This window comes from Gopherus flavomarginatus, chromosome 3 (genome assembly GCF_025201925.1).
Source record: "Gopherus flavomarginatus isolate rGopFla2 chromosome 3, rGopFla2.mat.asm, whole genome shotgun sequence".
Classification (NCBI taxonomy): Eukaryota; Metazoa; Chordata; order Testudines; family Testudinidae; genus Gopherus; species Gopherus flavomarginatus.
In genome coordinates this window covers 139449266-139464863 of record NC_066619.1, presented here as the reverse complement: position 1 = coordinate 139464863, position 15598 = coordinate 139449266, and the positions used below count along the sequence as shown (strand labels likewise).

At 47.8% G+C, this 15598-nt stretch overlaps 2 non-coding genes across 2 annotated transcripts; both read left to right on the top strand.

Moving 5' to 3' along the window:
* Window positions 1-451: 451 nt before the first annotated feature.
* TRNAS-AGA (transfer RNA serine (anticodon AGA)) lies at window positions 452-533 on the top strand. Its single transcript has one exon. It is a non-coding gene; the product is annotated as a tRNA-Ser (tRNA).
* Window positions 534-14733: 14200 nt separating this feature from the next.
* On the top strand, window positions 14734-14806 carry TRNAK-UUU (transfer RNA lysine (anticodon UUU)). Its single transcript has one exon. It is a non-coding gene; the product is annotated as a tRNA-Lys (tRNA).
* Window positions 14807-15598: the final 792 nt, after the last annotated feature.

The window sequence follows — 15598 nt, the reverse complement described above, 5'->3', positions numbered from 1 at the left end:
ATAGGAACTACATTAGCAATCCTCCAGTCATACGGCACAACCCCCGAGTTTATCGATTGCTTAAAAATTCTCGCTAACGGGCTCGCAATTTCACGCGCCAGTTCCTTTAATATCCTCGGATGGAGATTGTCCGGGCCCTCCGACTTTGTCCCATTGAGCTGTTCACGTACGGCCTCTACCTCAGTTGCGGTAATATCCACTTCCATATCCACATTCCCATTTATCATCCCTCCATCATCGCTAGACTCCTCACTAGTCTTATTAAAAACTGAGGCAAAGTACTTGTTTAGATGTTGGGCCATGCCCAGGAATTCTTGCAGTTCAGCCAGGGACACACTTACACAATGGCACAGCAGTGTGTGTGTTGTGGAAGCTGGTCTGAGGGAACAATTGGAATTGATCACTCAGTGAGAACAGAACTGGAGTGTAGTGAGAGACACATCTCAAGCAAGTAGTTGTGGCTGAGCGGTTAAGGTGATGGGCTAGAAATCCATTGGGGTCTCCCTGAACAGGTTCAAATCCTGCCAACTACGGAGGAAGTTGTGGTTCTTCAGTTTCAACAAAGCTGGGTCTTGTCTCACTCTCAAGCTATATCTACACTATTGGGTAATGTGGCTTTAAAGTGTTTCAATTAAACAGCTGTTGCATGTCCACACTATGCCCCTTGTGTCACCAGAGCACATCCAGGCTAGACTCTTGGATGGCCACAGAGAGCAGTGCATTGTAGAGAGCAGTGCATTGTGGGTAGCTGTGCAACTGGCTGCGGGTGCTTTGGGAAGGGTTTGCAAAGCCTCATGGGCTGGTACAGCATCACATGATGCAGGTTTCTCTATCCCATTGTTCCATGGGAATCCTACTAGATTGCCAGCTGCTTTTCAACTGCAATGTGCCTGGTGGGGTAGAGAGTGTGTTTGTGTGTGTGGGGAGAGGGATTGTGTGGGCACACTGTCTCTAAGTTCAGACAGCTGCTGCAAGCAACCAGTCCTGAGGCAGGGGGAAGGGGACAGCCCCAACATCAGCCACTGTTTCCCTCACTGGCTCAGCTCAGCACAGCAGCCTCTGTGACACACACACACTGCTGCCTGCTTAGCTCTGTGTCAGGGGTGCTGGAACAGGGGGTTAGAGGGCCATGGCCCCACCACTCTTTACTGGCTGTTAGGACAAATGATGGAGTGGGGGGAAGGCTGGAGTCTTGGGGGGAAAAGGCGTTCTGTGGGTGTGGCCTCGGGGGAGGGGTGGTGTGAATGTGGGTCCCTGGGGAAGGGGTGTCATGGGAGCACCACAGTTCAGACAACAGTGCCCCCCCACACACTGTAAGGAAGCTCCCGTCGCCCCTGCTCTGTGTTCGTGGCGCGGGAGAGAGCAGCGTTCCACGGCAGTGATTTGCTCCCCAGGGCTCCGGCAGGGGGGATCAGGCAGCGATTTAAAGGGCCCGGGGCTCTGGCCTCTGCAGGGAGCCCTGGGTCCTTTAAATCACCAGCTTGGGGAAGCTGGGCCGGGCTAGCACAGCGTACCCGCTCTTGCCGGTACCCCATACCGGACCGGACCGGCTTACTTTCACCTCTAGAAGGACCTCACCTGGATCAATAACTGGTTAAAAGCTAGGAAACAAAGGGTAGGACTAAATGGTCAGTTTTCAGGATGCAAACAGGTAACTAGTGGTGTCTGTACTGGGACTATTCAACATATTGATAAACGATCTGCTAAACAGCGAGGTGACAAATTTTGCAGATGATCCCAAACTACAGAGGATAGTTAAGTGCGAAGCAGCCTGTGAGGAGCTAAAAAGAGATTTCACAAAACTGGGTGAAAGGGCAACAAAATGGCAGATGAAATTCAATGTTGATAAATGCAAGGTGATGCACATTGGCAAACACAATCTCAACTCTACATATAAAATGATGGGATGTAAAATAGCTATTGCAACTCAAGTGAGAGATCTTGGAGTCACTGTGGATAGTTCTCTGCAAACATCCACTCAATGTGCAGCGGCCGGCAAAAAGCAGGGAAGGTGTCCCTAGTCTCTGTTTGCTGGGAGCGGGTGACAGGGGATAGATCACTTGATGATTACCTGTTCTGTTCATTCCCTCTGGGGCACCTGGCTTTGGCCGCTATGGGAAGACAGGACACTGGGCAAAATGGACCCAGTCTGACCCAGTCTGGCTGCTCTTAAGTCCCTATGCTCCTTTCATACAGATGCCTGGGATTCTGCCTCACAATGTGTCCCTGAGGTCTCAGCCAAAATGCCCAGACTGGCAAACACTCTGGGCTCCTGAAGCCTCTGCCTCCCACCTAGTGCCTATGGCTCATGCCTGACCCTTGCTGCTGCTCCTTGCTGTAGAAGGTGAAAGGAGCAGAGGCAGCGCAGGAGCCTTCTGGGAACGCAGATCTGAGGCTTTGGGAGAGACACATTGTCTAAGACATCAGAGCGCTGTAAACCATGCAGCCACCCCCTCAATCAGGGCCTATTCCAGCCCTGAGTCTGGGCTACCACGATCCCTCCCGCAGAGCAGGGTGCCCACAGATTACAGCCTGAAAATAGGCATGTGACACTAATTCCTGTTCTCCCTGGCAGGGTCTGACCTAGACCAAGTGGCACCCTAGGCAAGACGTGTCTTCGGTGCCCCCCCCCCATATGTTAAAATTTTAAGTATCTTATTTTTCATTGCATTTGTAGCTCAGTACATGATTTTGATGTACAATTTCGATGCATGATTTTCTCTGTCATATAAGATGCTAAATTTGCAGGCTAGGTTCTGTAAACCTGTATTTATTCATGCCATATATAAGCAAATAAAACAAATGCATTTTCTTTAAGCATATAGAAACTTTTTAATTTTAACGGTAACTGAAACGTACTAACATCTAGAAATGGAACTGTCACCAGCACAGGGCTGGCCAGGATTAAATAGTGTTACAGTAGGAGACAGCGTTAGGATGTTAACCCCAGGCCTTTAGTTGAAAGGTGGCTTCTCTCACCTTTCCCCCATGAACTGAAGCGCAGCATTAAAGAGATCCAAAGATTGGCCAATGGCATTTTCAAGTGCTAAAATAGCAAGCGATGTCGCTCTCTCATTGGCCATCAGTGACTGAAGATGTGGTTTAATGAGCCAAAAAGAAACCTAGCAGCTGCTGAAGTAGTTCAGTTGGGAGCGTGCTAGACTAGCAGGCTATTCTATCCAGCTTTGTGCACAGGTGGGATGTTTTCTGAAAGGTGCAGCAGTTCCTTTAACTGCCACGAGTCCCTCATTTCAGGCTATGCAGCAGGAAAAGACAGCATGGGCTTCTGCACCGAGTTGGCCCACCTGACCTTTCATTCTTCTCTTGCTCTTTGTCAGCAAGGAGAAGAAAAAGAAGATCTCCCTCAAGCTGGAGTCACACGGGCGAGGTAAGGACGACTTTCTGAGTGCCGGCTCCAGTCCTCTGCTCTGCCAGCTGACCTATTGAAGGGCTGCCACCACTTTCTCTAGGTTTGTCCATCGGTCTGTGGCAGGGTGAGCAACAGCCAAGCAGATGGAGTTTTTGTAGTGTAATGGTTATCACATTTGCCTAACACGCAAAAGGTCCCTGATTCAAATCCAGGCAGAAACATGCTGGTTTCCTTTTCCCAGATCCCCTTGCTGTTCAGGAAGGTGCTCCTCCTTCTGCCACTGGCCTGTCCCTGGGATAACTCCAACCCCTGCATGACAGAAGGTGCTGACAGCAGTGGAGAAAGCACCTTGGTGTCAGGCTGGAGAACCTAGAGGAGTTAGGCATGTTACCTTTCAGAGACTTGTGGCTTGGCCTCCTCTGCCCTTGGAGATTGGCAGGTGGACGCCGGCTCTTCCTGCTGGCCTTCTTTGCGTGACTTCCAAAAGGAGGAAGTGAGGCAGGAATGGGGCAAAAGAGGAAAGTCAAGCTGAGAAAGGCAGGGCAGAAACTAAGCACATCATTGTGGCTAAGTGGGGTTAGTAGAGCACCACCATTCATTCTGCAAAGCCTGGGGAGGTGTGGTTGGCTGCTGGCAGGCAGAATCCTGTGCCTGCCTCTTGGCTTCCCAGGGATGGCTACCTGCAGCCCAGGAGAAGAAGGGGGGTTCTGGGTCAAAGGAAAACAAGCAAAGCTGAGTCCAAGTGGAGAATGGCTGCTCCTTTATGGCCAACCTGGGGGCATGACTGATGGTTTTAGAGGTGGAGGCTGGGCTGGCTGTGAGCAACTGGGATCCAGGAAACCCCCACCTGCCCTTCTGAGGGCCAAACCATGGAGGTGCGGTTGGCTGCTGGGAGATAGACCCCTGTGGCTGGCTGTTGGCATCCCAGGGATGGCTCCTTGCAGCCCAGGAGAAGCGGGGTTCTGGGGGGAAGGAAAATAAGCAATGACGAGGCTGAGTAGGCTCCTTTCTGGCCAAGATGGTGGGCTGTGGTGGCTCTGGGTGTTGCCTGTAAGCCATAAGTGGACTTGGTGCAGTGAAAACTGCTGCTCCATTCTGCCTGACCTGGGGGTGCCATGGACGACTTGGGAGTGGGGGCAGGGCCCTGGCTGTGAGCAAATGGGATCCAGGAAGCCCATCCTGCCCCTCCAGGGGCCGAGTCTTCTTCTTCTCTCCTGCCATGGGGACCCTGGCCTCAAGCCTGCCCAGCATGTGCTGTAGCTCGAGCATTAAGCCTTCCTGTGTGGCCTGTGCTGGAGCTGACCCTGGGCCCCTGTGGGGCACTGTTGGGGGAAATCCCGACTGCCGGTCACTTTGGGAGCTGTGCTGCCCGAGGTAAGCACCCCCCCTCCGACCACCTCCTGCACCCTTACCCCTGCCCCAGCACAGAGGCTCTCTGTGTCTTGAACAAGCACTGTCAAGGATTGGCCAAGAACTTCTGCTCTGTTTATGTGAAAGAGACACAAAAAAGGGAGCCCAGCGGACAAGTTTAATTCACAAGCACAAACTGGCTGGCCAAGCCAGGATCTCTCAGTTACTCAGAAGGCTCTTCAGCCAGCTCTTCCCAAAGACCAGTCTCTGGAGGCTTTTGTGACATGATGTACCTCAAAATAGCCCCCTGTAGCTCACATATTCATCATTCATATATGACTGTGATATGTCATACAAACAATTCCATGTCAGTTATCACATGAAAAGTCATGATCTGCTGAAATCGGTTACTCTGTCCAAATATGTATAGCATGAGGGTGTATGAAGTTATGCATTTTGCTGTATGGTTGTTACTGAAATATGCTATAATTTTGCTAGTGACCCCTGCCAAGGAGGGAGTTCAACAACCATGAATCAGCAGAGGAATTGTAATTAAGGGATTTCCAATTCAATGACAGATGCCCAAACACAACACTGTGGGGACTGCTCAAGTCTATGAGTCAGTTGCACAAGACCACACCAGGAGGATTCCCCAACCTAGTGACTCAGCAGAGCCCACCCGGACACGTCTGGGCAAGTGTCTTCTAGACACTTGAACTAAGGATATAAAATAGGAGACTGTGGCATCATGTTTTTGCCTTTGTCCTCCCCCACCTATGTTGGAAGCAGCAGGAATCCTGAGAAAATGAAGGGGGGAATTCTATGTATTAAGGAGGGTAACATCCAGTGGGGTGAGAAAAATGCTTGACCTAACTACTGCCTAGTGTAATAAGGTGTAAAGTTTAGATTTTGCTGTGGTCATACAGTGCTTAGTGCTCTGCGTTGTGGCCCCAAGAGCCATGGATGCAAGTTGAGTTACGATGACCTTTTCCTTGTCTCCACATTTCTTAGGTGCCTCCTTCCAACACTGCTCAGAAAAAACGACTGGTTTCTTTTGGAAGTATTTGCATTGCAAGGCAGAGGCAGTCTTCTCTGTTTCCTCAGAAGATTGACCAAAAGATGGGAAGAGCAGACACATTTGGCAAGGCACCACTGGGTGCTGCATCTCTAACCTCCACTTTACCTGGCAGGTGAGTCAGCCAGCTTAGCCACGGTGCCACTCTCTGGGACTTTTCTCCCAACTGCTCCATTTTTTATCAGTGACTATCTAAAGGAAGGTGACATGACATCTGCGTGTGGACATCCCCAGTGAATCACAAGGACATGTGGCGCAGACTCTCACGTTGCAGCTATTGCAGTCAAAGCAACCACCATGCTAATGCCAGTCACAGCAGCCTTTTCATCAACTCCAGGCTTGTGATTTGATTCTTTCCAATGCTTCTCTACAAAAAAGCCTTTTCCTTAGCAAGCAATGACTTGGCTACCAAGGGAGGTCTCTTCTGTTTCCTAGGAAGACACAGGAAAATGTGAGCAGAGGAGACAAAAGCCATACACGAAGGCAACACTGGGAGTTGAACCCAGGATCTCCTATTTAGGAGGCAGGTGCTTTAGCCAGCTAAGCCATGGTGCCTGCCTCAAGAAAGTGTTTGCAACTGTTCCATTTGATGGCCCAGGACAACACCTGCAAATTCTAAAGTACAGACATTCCACATTTCCCTCAAGACCTGCAGACCTTGAGGTGTCTGGCTCTCCGTGCACAGAAAGCCACAGCTGAGATGACAGAGGGCTTTAACATGTGCTTCTCCCACCAGCCACTGTGATCATATAGCGGTTAGTGATCTGTGTTTCAGTCGCAGCAACCTCGGCTCAATTCTCAGTCATGGTAACCTTTCCACCAGCTCTAAACTTCTCATTTGCCATTTTCAAAGTGTGGGGAGGTGTCTGCCCCCAACCAAGCAGGAGAAAGATTAAGGCAGCCTTGCAGAGGCTGCGCAGAACCCGGCCTATCAGGAAAGGGCTTATTGGGAGAGCCAATCAGGAGAAGGCTTGCTGGAGCAGCCCATATATAAAGGGCTGCTCAGCACAGCAAGAGTTAGTCACTGCTTGGAGTTTGAGGAGGGAGGTTTGGCTGGGGCTGGGGCTGGGGCTGGGGCTGGGGCTGGGGAAGGGTGGGCGGGCACCATGATCAGAGTAGTGCTGGGTGGGTAAGGGGAGCATGAGTGACCTTCTGGCCGAATTCTGCCAGACTGAGGCCCTAATACAAAGGCGGAGGAAGGTGCTGGCGCTGTGGGGAAGTGGTCCAGGGAAACAGATGCAGGGTTGGACGTTCACGACTTTTGCCTCCGTAGTGGCTGACACGGGTGGCTACACCCTGAACTGCAGCCAGCGACTGAGGCAAGTGTCCGGGTAGAGAACAGCTGCCCCCGGGAATCGGGGAGAGAACTGAGTGGGGCACAGCCAGAGGGCTGTGTCCATAAGAGGACACTGAAGTCCTGAGAGCGCCATGGGTCCTAATGATAAAACAGATGCAGCCAGATGCCACTAGATGAAGGCGCACCGGTGAACCAGAACTTATTACCAGGATGGCCAGCAAGAGGCACCACAGCAATGAGGCATGCCCCATGGCACAAAGACTTAGCCGCAAGGAAGGCTCTCTCTGTCTTGAACAAGCACTTAGAAGGATTCTGCTGACAGGTCTTTTCTTTTTTTGAAAAGAGATACAAAAAAGGAGCCAACAGACACACTAGGTTCAGCAAGGAAGAACTGGCAGGCCAAGCCAGGCTCTCCTGGTTAGTAGGAAGGCTCTTCAGCCAGCTCTTCCCAAAGATCACTATCTAGAGACCTTTTAACAGCCACTGCAGATGCTGACCACAAAACAGGCAAAGAGATGCCAAAATAGAGTTCTCCACTGCCTGCAGCCATCACGCTACCAGGAGTTCTGTGCACAGAGAGGCCCCTGCTGGGGGGAAGAGGCCTTGTTAGAGACTCTTCTGACACCAGCCGTTCTCAAATAGTGTTTAGTGTTCTGTGTTGTGACTTCAGCATCCACAGATGCCAGTCCAGTTGGGGGACATTTTTCCTGTCTCCACATTTGTCTAGTGCCTCCTTTCAACACTTGTCACCAAAAAGACCTGTTTCTTTTGCAAGCAATGTACAGCTAGGCAAAGGCAGTCTTCTCCATTTCCTCAAAAGATCACCAAGCTGTGAGGAGAGGACACACATTCAGCCAGGCTGGATCCTGAATCTTCTCTTTATTCAGCAGGTGTCCGAGAAAGACAGAAATCTACACCATGTAGAGGTCAAAAATAGGAGTTTATTACACACAGTGCTGGCGGAGTGTCACCTTGCTTATTAGGCTCAGAGACATTGTTAATTAATTAATTACAATAGAATATATAGATTTTTCACAAGCAGGGGAAAGTGACGGGGTAGGCAGTTCCACACCCCGGGATAGGTTTTGCAGCAAGACAAGATAAGCACATTAGCCAATAGTTAACAGATTACATAATGTCTCCACCCATGGTCTCGAGTTAGCAAGTTAACATTTCATTAATACTTTGATAAAATGTTGTTAGTATAAAATATCTATGTTGAATTCTGATTTGGGGTCCATAGGAATGGAGCAACTCCTTTGATTGTCCAACAGGTACATTCCTAGGGGTTAAAGCAAAGAAACAGTGAAAGTATATGGCAATAAAGATTTTCTGTGTGTCTAAAGGCAGGCATTGGTCCCTGGGAAGGGACGTGGAAGGATGACATATCTTATACTGACATGTGACAACTTTTCATAAACTCAAGACTGGATCTCTGGGAAGAACGTCTCCCTACAGAAGAAACAAACACAATAGGAACAGGGATTCTTTGTTCAATCTGCATCTCTGAATAAGACACAATTCTTTAGTTCTTAGCTCCAACACCTGGCAATTTGCTGACCAGGCCTATCTTAGCAAGCAAGGCTTTCTGTTTACCCCAGCTTTCTCTTAGCTTATCACTATTTGCTAGGCCTCTGGTCCTTGACCATACTCTGGACTTTGAGTCTGGAAAAGAGCTGGCACAATCCATGCACCAGGTTGCTACATAAAGAGCAAATAGATTTTTAATCCTTCACATGAAGTAATGGCAAAGCTCTTGGTTCAGGCCTGTAGCAGCTATGGAATAAACTGCAGGTTCAAATCAAGTCTCTGGAGTCCATCCACAACTGGGATGGGGCATTCAGTCCTTTGTACAGAGCTGAACTTGTTTGTAGCAAAGTCCCTCCAGAGGTATGAAGCAGGACTGAAGACAAGATGGAGATGAGGCATCAGCCTTTTATAGTCTCTTGCCACGTGGTCTTTGCTTTCTTTGTCCCAAGGACACTCTATCCAGCACGTGGCATAGAAAAACCTTTGAGTTCTGTCCACAGGCAGGTCCCTGCATACCTTGATGAGTCACAAGGTGTATCTGCCTTCTCTGAATGGGTCGATTGTATAACTGATGGTCCTTAGTGGGCCATCAAGCAGGCTAGGCAGAACTGACACCAACTTGTCTTGAGTGTTCCCCAGAAGCAGAGCACGAGTTTGAAATATGGACAGCATAGAACCAATATTCATAACGTCAACTACAAAAATGATACACATCTAGAGATAGCATCATTATAATCAGTCAATCAGAACCTCTTCACAGACCCCTTACGTGGCAACTTTTCTATAATATTGGCTGCAAATATAGAACAGTGGTCGCAATGGTGATCTATACAGTTACAGATTAAGTCATTAATGTCACAGGAGGTGACATGGTATCAGTGAGACTGATATTGGAATGCTGCCTCCAGTTCTGGTGTCCTCGGTTGAAAAAGATGATGTGAAATTGGAGCTGGGGCAGCAAAAAGCCACCAAATGTTCTGAGGGCTGGAGAAAAATGCCTTCTAGTAAGCTATTGAAAGAGCTCAGTCTGTTTAGCTTATCAAAAGAAGATTGAAAGGTGACTTCACTGAAGTGTTGAAGGGCCTTAATGGAGAGAAAATATTGGGTGTTAGAGGGCTTTTTAATTGAGCAGAGAAAGGCATAACAAGACCCAACGGCTGGAAGGTAAAAAGAGACAAATTCATATTACAACTAAGGCACAAATATTCAACAGCGAGGATGATTCACCACAGGAACAGGCTACCAAGGAAAGTGGTGGATTTGCCATCTCCTGATGTCATTTAATGAAGACTAGATGCCTTTCTGGAATGTGTTTGCCTCCAAAGTAGCTCTTTTGTCATACAGGAGGCCTGCAATATGCAGGGGGTCAGATTAGAAGCTCTAATGGTCTCTTCTGGCCATAAAGTCGACTAATTTCTGAAAAACTGAGTGTAGCATTGGCAGCAGCGTCTGATATTTTCCTGTCTAGCCGGCTTGCTTCCTAGAACGAACGCTCCTTGAGTGGGGTGATCCACAGGGAGTAGCTTAAACCTGCAAAGAGCCTGGCCAGGGGCAGGACATTAACACAGCAAGGGAGGGGTGTGGCAGTGACATCACAAAGGCCTTTTTCAGCACCTCAGACTATCGGTCAAAGGTGGTGGGGAGGTGGTGACCTCACAGAGAGATGCTGACATCATCCAGGCAGGACAGAGGCGAGGGGCCAGGGAAACCTCAGAGACCCCTGTGGCTTTGCTTCAGCAAGTCTCTTTCTCCAGGTCTCCTTGAGGACTGACAGAGTATTCGGGTTCACGGATGTGAGTGCCAGGAGGAACCTCTTTCGAGTTTTCTCCTTCCCTTGTAGTGATTTTACTAGAAAACAGCCATCCCTGTTTAGAAGGCAAGAGCCTCCTGGAGGTCTGAAACCTGTTCAGTCTGATCCATCTGGTGAGAGTTGAATTCTAGGCATTGAAAACACGAGCTTAAGGAGGCAGAATTTTATTCCACGCCTGGGATTTTGTCCCTTCGAATCACTGGGGACATTAGGGTTTGTCCTTTTTGTTTCACCTTTCCCTCCATCCATCCCTCCCTCCTTTCTCTTTGTCTCTTGCTTCTTTTGTCCTTTCTCCTGTTCCCCTCCCAACACCAGGGTGTCTGTGTGTGTGTGTGTGTGTGTGTGTGTGTGTGTGTGTTACAGGGGAGTGCTCTGCAGCTCCCACTGTGGGTGGTCCATCCAAAACTGTGGGGCTGAAATAGTGCTCTGACAGTGATCCCCACTGGTGACCTGGCCCATCCTTTGTGCTCTCTGGTGAGAACCCTCAGCCTTCCCTCCTCAGGCTCTACCCTGATTGGCAGGGAGGAGACTCAGGTCCTTGTTGTTCTCTTTTAAGATCAAGGAAATAAGTCAGAACCAGTTCTATGTTTGACAAATTTTGCTGCTTCTCTGCATTAATTGTCTCTGAGCAGTTCATGATTCTGAGCAGTTCATTGCAGTTCTCCTCAAATACTTGCTGAATAATTACTGTGCACTGTTGTTGGTCTGGAGCTCATCTGAGAGCACTTTATTCAGGTCATTCAATGTCTGAAATTCAAGTTCCGATGGTTAGTTTGAAAATCAGGGCTCTTGGGTCCAATTCCCAACTCTGCCACTGACTTGCTGTGTGACATAAGACAAGTCCATTCTCCTTTTTCAGCCTTACCTTCTCCCTTTTTCAAGTAGAGATAATAATGATCTGCTCCTACCTACCTCACAGTGGGCGGAGGATGGGGATCCATTTGAGAGTGTCACTCGGAGTAGGGCATAGTATGAGGTGTCCTATCACGTTTACTCAGAGCAGATTAACACATAATAGAATAGCTGAAATAGTCTATTTGATTTGTATGTTTTTATTTTGAAATTGTTAAGAGCAGCAATGACTTAGCTCAGACTGAAGCATCTTATCTAATGTTTGAGATCTAAGTGTCTCCTCTTGTGTGCGACAAGACAATTTAACACACTGTGACAGACAGGAGATGCTTTTGTTTTGCAACAAAATATTTTAGCAAAGAACTTTTATCCCACTTGTTATGATTTCGAGAAACAAACTGGTTTAGTCTGAATGGGATTTTCTGACAGAAACAGTTGGAATGACATTTCCCCACCATCTCGATTTCTGGGCTCTATCCCTGCCTCTGGAGGGTTTGTTGTCCATTAGAACAGGAGTTGGAACTGGTGGCTTTTCTTTATGGCTCTGCCACCGCTTTGCTTTGTAGGCCCTTGGGTAAGTCACTTCCCTTCTCTGGACCTCAGGCTCCCCTCATCTGTCCAATGGGAACAGGGACAGTTCTTGAACTCTGGGTGGTTGTGAGCCTGAGTGAGATAAGGGGCGTTAAAGCCCTCTGTGAAGGAGAAAAGGGAACTTCTCAGTGACTGGGGCTCCTCTCTGTATGGCCCCAATGGGGAAGGAAAGAGATCGTGTGGGGGAGAAGACAGGCAGAAGGGGTAAAATGGGGCTAAACCAGAAATGAGGAGATTTTCTTCCTGTTAAAATATCCTGGAGTCTCATGGCTGAAAAGTCGCATCTTTAGTTAGGTATGAACCAGCAGCCTTGCAATTACCAGGCAAAGGTGTGAACCACAGAGACTGATAATTGCCTGCTTCCCAGCTTTGCCTAAGAAGCAACTGCAGTGGTGCTACTGGTTAGTGCAAAAGGGGCTACTGCTGGGCTTATGAGTTCAAACCTTACCTTAAATACTGGTTTCTATTACCCCTGTAGCTTCCCCAACTTGTATTGCCCAATTCACATGGAAAGTACCCTACTAGGAAAAGGAGAATAAGTTCTGAAATGTGGAAGCTGATGCTCAGCTTGGAAATATCCACCCTCTGCTGCTATGAATTCCAGTAGATTGTTCACTGTCAGGGAAAATTGATCTATTAGCTGCCAGGAAAGGTGTCTGGGCACCATATCCCCATGCTTCTTCCAGTGCACTCCTGGCTCGGTCACGGCTGCAGAAGGATTCTATATGCATTGAGTCTAAATCTTTTCCAAGCCTTCTTAGCACAGCTGGTAGTGTCTCAGTCTCATAATCTGAAGGCTTTGAGTTCAAACCTCTCAGAAGACAATGGTTTTTGCTCCCTGCTTCAAATTTTCTAAAGGAAATCAGAGAAAAGAGACTACAGGAGAGTGTTTTTTAGACACCTTCGCATCCATCTAACACACACACACACAGAATCTTCTAAGGCATTAACTTTTCCTTCTCTATAGAGTTTGTATTCTCCATAGAGCAAAATATATCATAAACATGCAAGTCTAAACCTAATACAATATGAAACTCAATACAGATAAAATCTCACCCTCAGAGATCTTCCAATAAGCTTCTTTTGCAGACTAGGCTTATTTCTAGTCTGGGCCCAATCTTTTCACCTGGCGTAATCCTTGTTCCAGCTCAGGTGGTAGCTAGGGGATTTCTTATGACTGCAGCCACCTTTCTTCTGTTCTACCCCCTTATATAACTTTGGTACAAGGCAGGAATTTTTTGTCTCTCTCCTGGGGAAAAGCCCCAGGTTTAAGATGGATTCCTGTACCAGGTGACATGCTCACATGTCCTGTGAGACCCCAAGCCTTCATTTTTCCTGGCCTGACTCACAGATGGTGCAGGACAGAGCCATCTACAGTCAATTGTCCTGGTTAATGGGAGCCATCAAGAGTCCAAACCACTATTAGTGGCCCACACTTTGCATCATTACAAGAAGACCTCAGAGTTATTGTTCATATTTCTAGTTTCAGATACAAGAATGATCGGTTCATACACATACGATGAACACACACAGTCGATTATAAACTTTGTAATGCTACCTTACATGCATAAAGCATATTCCAGTTACATTATATTCACACTCATTAGCATATTTTAATAAAATCCTATGGAGTGCAACGTCATAGCAGGGAAAGGGTTTTACTGCAGCACCTGGGAGCAGTTGAGTTTCATGTTCAGGCTGTGGTATGAGTTTCTCCAGGTTTCTCGTAAGCACACAGGGCCCTTAGCAGGTGCTCTCGATACAGGAATGGCCCAGACATGATAAAGTGATGGGAATTGCGTTTTCCTTTTTAATTTTTGTATTTCCAATGACATTTCTGTTTGTGATTTCGTTTTGCTTTGTATAACTGTGTTTTCTCCTGGATTTGCTATTTAACTAAAAAAAGAATAAGGCCTCAGGGGGCCGGATGGAGGAGCAGGCTGGGGCTAGGACTGCTAAGAGAGTGAAAGCATCAGGTTTTCTGTATTGTTTTCTGTCCTCATTTTCTGAGCAGTTTCTTTTCAGCATCAAATTTGCTCAGTTGGTAGAGCATCAGACTTTTAATCTGAGGGTCCAGGGTTCAAGTCCCTGGTCAGGTAGAAGGACAATTCCCCAAGATTTTCAGAAGGCATCTCTTGAGGACTCTCTTTGACTTCAGTTTTTCCTTTTCAGAACTTGGCCTTTCCTAGGAAGGGCTCTTTACTGCTTGGGACTGAAAGTGCTACTTCCTCACCTGTCCACTGGCATTACAGTCTGGAGGAAGAAAGGCCTCTGGGCCTGTAACAAAGTGCTGTGTGCTGATTTTTTGAGCAAATGTAGGGCTGGCCAGAAAGGCATATTCCCACTGGGTATTCCCTGAGAGAAAAAATTGTCCCCACAGAGTCTTTCATGCCAGAAGTCAAACTCTCTGGGCTGGTATTCAGAGCTGTGAATCCTGAAATCAAAGTTCAAGCCCCTGTAGAATTGTGGGGTCCTTTCATTGCCAGCTAATTATTCTGGGATTTCCAAAGCTTCCTCTTGCTCTCTTCAATGACATGGTAGCCTGTCTCTTGCCTGCTAGCTGTTGTGACTCGCACAAGAGGGCATGTTTGATCCCAAAGCAAGGCCCTCCCTTAGGCTCAGTCTGAATAGAGGTCAATGTAGCACTGCATGAGACAGGTCAATTTTATTTTGCTTTGTATAACTGTGTTTTCTCCTGGATCTGATATTTAACTAAAAAAAGAAGAATGTCTCTGGGTGCCACATGGAGAAGCAAGATGGGCCTAGGGCTGCTAAAGAAGCAAGAGTAGCAAATTTTCTGCCCTCTTTTTCTTGACTAGTTTCTCTTCTGCATCAAACTTGCCCTTTTTTTCCCATGAGCCTGGCTAGCTCAGTTGGTAGAGCATCAGACTTTTAATCCGACGGTCCAGGGTTCAAATTCCTGGTCAGGTGAAAAGGGAGCATTTCCCCATATGGTACTCCTCCAACAACTGAAAAAGGCATCTCCTCAGGATGTTATTTCACAACAGTCATTTTTCCTCCAGGACTTGGTCTTTCCTAGAAAGGGCCATGTACTGCCTAGGATGGAAGGGGCAATTTCCTCACATGGCCACTGGCCTCTCAGTCTGGATTAAGAAAGGCCTCTGGAAGTTGATTTTTAATAGCTGCCTTAGTGGAAAGTTGCCTGTTGGATAAACTCCCAGACTGACAATTACAGGGCCGCCCAGAGGATTCAGGGGACCTGGGGCAAAGCAATTTCAGGGGCCCCTTCCATAAAAAAAAATACGTTGCAATACTATAGTAACATGTATTTGGAAGTGTAAAAAATAACTCGTGAAATACATTCAAAAATTAATTTGTAATAATTTGAAAATACACTAAATGCATTATTTAAAAACATAAAATGCTTTAATGGTATGTAAACATTTGCAATTACATGATGGGCTGTTGCTGGGTGATGGTGATTGTTGATGCCAATGGGCTGTCGCTGCCTGGGGGTGGTGCTGCTGTTGCCCTGGGCTGTGTGGGGAGCTGGGCTCGGGGTTGGGGGGTGCCTGGCTCACAGGGGCTGGGCTCAGGGCTGTGGGGAGATGGGGTCGGGGGGTGTCATGGTATAATTCCCCACTCTGAACCTTAGCATCCAAAAGATGGGGTACCAGCATGAATTCCTCTAAGCTCAATTACCAGCTTAGTACTTGTAGCGCTGCCACCAACCAGGAATTCCAGTGCCTGGTACACTCTGGT